We start from the raw sequence: 5,672 nt of genomic DNA on the forward strand, positions 1-5,672 counted from the left end.
GCACTTAGGCGTGGATTCGGGTCTGGCAGCATCAGGAGAAGAGGTTGTGACAGCTGGCGAGAACATGGAACTGGGCTCTTGGCGCCTTTCCTTTTTGTTAGGAAGCTTCCCAGTGCCGGAGGGGCTAGAGGAAGGAGGGCAGATGAAGTTCCCCATCTTTTAATAAAGGGATCCTCTCCCAGGCATCCCAGACCCCCTAAAGACCCTAGTTTGCTTGGCTAGACCAACTCCATGACAGGCTTCAGGTTTTTCACTCTGCCTAACTAGGCCAAGTTTCTAACAATTCCTGGAAAAAAACACAATTTATGGGCAGCTCATGGGCAGCTAATCAGCTTATAGAACAAAATGACTAAATACCATGTTTTTATTACTCCATGGCCTTGGTAAAGAACACAGTTGGCCCCGTCCGATCAAATTAAAGGCCAACTCCTGAGTAAGAGCCAAAACCTCAGTGACTCAAAAAGTCCCTGGTAACCAAACAAACAGCCAATCCTGAATCCCCTCGTACACTCTGACTCAATTCTGACCAATCCATTAAAGCTTGTCACAAGTCCTTCCAACTGTTGAGCAAGCATGCTCATTTTAGGGTCACCCTCTAGAGGAGAGAGGTGATCCTAGCATGCTAGAATTAAAAACAAAAACGCTCTTTGTTTTTGCATACTGCCTTGGGGTCTTTCTTCAGCAGATCACTCGGACCCTAACATTCCAGGGGTGAGCAGGGGTTCTAGCAAAACACTAATAAATTAGTATCACCTGTAGGGAAAGTTGAGACAAAACTGTTTGGGTCTAAAGTGAGCAGGGCAGATTTCATTTTCAGAGGCAGCTTTACAGCAACCTTAAACAGCATATGGCAATTTACCAACATTACCTATGCCTCAAAGCCAGGCATGGTGGCGCATGCCTTTAATCCCAGCACTCGGGAGGCAGAAGCAGGCAGATCGCTGTGAGTTTGAGGACAGCCTGGTCTACAAAAGTGAGTCCAGGACAGCCAAGGCTACACAGAAACCCTGTCTCAAAAAGCAAGCAAACAAAACAAAACAAAAGGCATTTTTAAAAATAAAACTGAACCCAGCAATTTATATTGGATAGCAAACCCATTGCTGAGTCAAGTGATAATTATATAGACTCAAAAATATCTGCCCTGCTTTTATTCTGTGTAGAGTTGCCCAATGTGTCTTTTCTGTGGAGTCTAATGGGGACTCACAAGAGACAGACATCTTCCTTTGAATAAACTATAAAAAACAGAACATTTAGGCCGGGCGGGGTGGTGTACAACTTTAATTCCAGCACTCAGGAATCAGAGGCAGGCAGATCTCTGTGAGTTCAAGGCCAGCATCCTCGTCTACAAAGTGAGCCCAGGACAGCCAAGGCTACACAGAGAAACCCTGTCTTAAAAAACCAAAACAAACAAAAACCAAAAACCAGAACATTTGATTTTAAAGGATCACCCTCTGACATCTATCTTATATCTATAAATTAATAAAATCATAGCTGCTCGGCAATTTGCATCCATGATCAAACAGGATCTCCCTTTGCCTTCCTTTTAAACTCATAAGTACCTATAACAGAAAAACATTAAACATAAAACCATTTAAAAACACACCAAAAAAAATTAAAACGAAACAAAACACCAAGTATCTAAAGGAACTCAGAAAAGGACCGTTTCAGGTTGTTGTTGCACAGTGAGAGTATCCAGGCTTGATGGGGCAGAAACAAAGGAGTAGGCAAAGGGGTTTTAGGAAGGGGAAAACCATCCAGTAGAAAAAGCATGCATTAAGTTTACATCTTCCACAAACTACAGAACCCCTGCTCAGACAGAGTTCTATTGTGGTACATATGGGATCAGCAACCATATGGGCCAGAGCCATCTTGTTCTAGGCACGATTTATGGGGTCCCTCAGGAGGGAAGAGGTACCAGACTTGGGAGGTTCCTGTCTGCAGCAGTTTCTTCAAGATCAAAACCTCATACCAGAGGAAAATGAGAATTCTCAGGACAGAATGATTTCCAGAAGGTGAAATACTGCAGGGATGCTCTTTAAAAAAAGAAGAAAACAATTAAATACTAACTCAGGAAGTTCCTGAAACTGACTGGTTTCATCAGATCCCATCCCCAGAGTAAATAGTAAAGACTGCTAAGAATCACTCTCAGGGAAGGCTGGCTACCTGCAGGAAGCTGAGGTCTGCTGACCTGCCAGGAGGAGGCATAAGCTGCCAAGAGGCTCAGACCAGCTAAGCCACCTGGAAAGAACACTCTGCAACTTACTATGCTGCTCAAGGCTTTCAATTTTTCTGAATTGTCACCCATGCTGGGGTGGCCTTTGTTGATGTAGCTCTTTGGATAATTTTTGCTCCTATAAGTAACCCCTCACTCATTCCTGTGAAACTCTTTGGTTCACCAAGCTCAACTTTTGTGGTATGGCAGTTTGAATGAGTGAGTTGGGTCTTATGGGCTCACATATCTGATTACTTGGGTCCCAGTTGGTGGAACTGTTTGGGAAAAATTAAGAGGCATGGCCTTGTTGGAGGAGCTGTATCAATGCAGGTGTGCTTTGGGGTTTCAAAGCTAGTGCCGCTCTTAGTTCATTCCCCCGGTGCCCCCCTCTCTGTCTCTGTCTCTGTCTGTCTGTCTGTCTCTCTCTCTCTCTCTTTCTCTCTCTCTCTCTCTACCTTGTGGCACCTTACTTTATCCTGAAGGTTGCCTGATGAGTTTTCTTTATCTCCAAAAGAGTATAGGAAGGAGGCCAGCCATTCAGGGAGTCAGAAAGCTGTTCAGAGGAAGTTCCCAAAATACTGTCAGGGAGCTCTCTCATTTCATTTTCCAAGACTGGGTTGAGCACAAAGGGCTAGCATGTGGTGGCTGTTGTGCCCAGGTCTCGAGAGCCCCAATGACCACCAAGGAGCAAACACAGGGGGGCTCTTTATTCCAAGCCTGGGCTGGGACCCTCACCTGCCACCTGATGCAGCTAAGGAATGAGAGCCTGGAGCAATGTTTAGGCAGGGTTTTTAATCGATGTTACAGCCCGCTGGGGAAATTCCACTGAGGAGAGTTAACCACTGGCCAGAGCCTAGGTAATGGGGGTCCTGTTTCTTCCTGATTGTCCTCTGAATGTAGCCTTAGCCACAGCCAGTTACAATGTTATCAAAAAGCCCACATGGTCCCTGGACTTTGGCCCATCTGGCTTTCAGGCCCTTCCTGAAATTCTCTGATAGACTGATTTGTCTGTTCTGCACAAAACTGCTTCCATCAGTGTACCAGGTGGCGTCTGCCTCAGGCAATGGTTGATCCTTTAAGTTGGCTTGGACTCCATGTACCTGGGTCAGGATGCCAGCACAATTGTAGAGGTCCGCTCCTGTGGTGCGCCCAGGTCCCGATCTGGCAGAAGGGTAGCCTGGGTTCAGAGCAGTTGGGGCCTGAAAGGTGATTCTGACAGGGTTAAGCAGAAGGTATTGATAGTGAGGTAGGCAAATGTTGCTGAGCCAGCAGTCTGGCGGCTGCTTAAGTACTCCCCCTATGGCAAGATAGGTGGTCACATCAAATTCCTGTGCTAAGGTTAATTTGTCCTCATCCTTAACTGGGGGTTGGGGGGCAGCTGTTGCTGTTGTCATTCTGAGGCAGAGAAGCCATCGTGCTGCGAGTGGGTCTAGCTCTTTGGACAGGTAAGCCACGGGTCTCCTCCTGGGGCTGAGATACTGGGTTGGGACCCCCTTTGCTATTCCCCTGCTCTCATCAATATATAGATAGAATGGCTTTGTAACATCAGGGAGGCCAAGGGCCAGAGCAGACAGAAAGGCTGCTTTGATTTCTGTAAAGGCCTTTTCCACAGTCTTTGTCCATCGAAAGGGGCTGCCTTCTTTAGTGGCTTCATAAAGGAGTTTGGCCAATTCAGCAAATCCAAGTATCTGCAAAACCCTGCCGAGCCCAGGAATTCTCGATCCCCTTGGGCTGAAGCCGGCCTGGGGATTCTGAGAACTGTTCCCCCCGCCCCCCGGCTTTAGTAAGCCACCTCTGATCCTCTTTGAGCAGGTACCCCAGGTAGCTTCCCACTGGCTGCCAGACCTGTGCCCTTTTTGGCTGAGGCACAGTGTCCCCGGTCTCCCAGAGTCTGAAGTAAGTCTTTAGTCCTCTGGAGACATGTTTCATAGCTCTTGGCTGCCACCAGGAGATCATCCGTGTATTGTAAGAGTGTTATCCCCACGTGCTGGGAAGGGTACTCACTCAAGTCTTCATGGAGAGCTTCATGGAAGATGATAGGGGAATTCTTGAATCCTTGTGGTGGTCTGGTCAATGTCAGTTGCTCATTGGTGCCTTTTTTTTTTTTCAGGATCGGTGCACTTGAAGACGAATAATTCTTGGCTCCTGGGGGCGAAGGGCAGACTACAGAACACATCTTTCAGATCTAGGACCATGTGCCAATAATGATGAGGTGGCAGGGAGCTGAGCAAGACATAGGGATTAGGAACAGTTGGGTGTATGTCTGTCACTTGCTACTGATTTCCCTCAGGTCCTGGACAGGTCTATAATCATTTGAGTTAGGGTTGTTTATAGGCAGGAGGGGAGTATTCGAGATTGATTGGCATTGTCTTAGGATTCCCTGATCCAACAGACGATGGATGTGGGGAGTTGTTCCAAGGTGAGCCTCCCTAGACATAGGGTATTGACAGTCCCTAACAGAGTCTACTCCCACATTAATTTCAATATAGACTGAGGGGGTCGGTGTCTAGCCAAACCACCTGTTTCTGCTCAGGCCTGGGGAAAATCCTGTAACCATTGATCCGTGTTCAGAGTTGGTTGTTGGGGAGGCTGGTACAATTGGTATCCATCAGCCAAATTTACAGTCAACGCATAATTAGGCCTTCCTCTACTATCAGAGACTGTGGCTCTGTTTTGGTGAAAATGGATTTGAGCCCCCATCTTGGTTAGTAAAAAGGGGTAGGGGCAGTTGGGAATGACCGTGAGTGAGTGAGATACCCATCCCACCCCTAGATCTACCGTTCTTCGTGTAGTCCATGGATATTGTTACACTTCTGCAGCCCTTTGTACCCAAACTGTCTTATTAGATATAGGTCCTCTGGCTTCAGTTAGAACTGAGTGTTCAGCCCTGGTTTCTACCATGAACTGAGTTGGGGGTCCCCTCCACTCAGAGTTACACTAGGACTAAAGAGGGGATCCGAACCCCATCTCCCCTAATCATTGAGTTCACCAATTGCCAGGACTGGGCCTTGGGGCAGTTGTTTCTTTTATTAGGACACTCTTTGGCCAGGTGCCCCTCTTCTCTACAGTAAGCACATTGGTCCTTTCCCGACTTGGCTCGCCCTTTTGAAGAGTCGTTCTTCCCTTGTCCTCTGATGGTCTTCTGCAGCTTTTGCTCTCCTTGTGGTGATTAGTGCTAGAAGCAAGAAGAGTCATTGCCAGGGTACAGGTTTGACTATTGTTAGCCTTAGCTAGCTCTTCCTCGTATGACTCTCTACAGTTTTATACTCTTTCTGTCACTGCCACTAAGTCCCGTATCAACTTCTCATTCGTCCTCTCTACTTTCTGCAGCTTACCTTTAATGTCCTGGACTGCCTGGTTGACGAAAGCCATCACCACGGCCGCCTTGTTCTCTTGTGCTTCAGGATCCATAGGAGTGTACTGTCTGAAGGCGGCCATGATCCTCTCTAGAAATGCCTCG

Source organism: Acomys russatus, chromosome 5 (assembly GCF_903995435.1).
Source record: "Acomys russatus chromosome 5, mAcoRus1.1, whole genome shotgun sequence".
Lineage (NCBI taxonomy): Eukaryota > Metazoa > Chordata > Mammalia > Rodentia > Muridae > Acomys > Acomys russatus.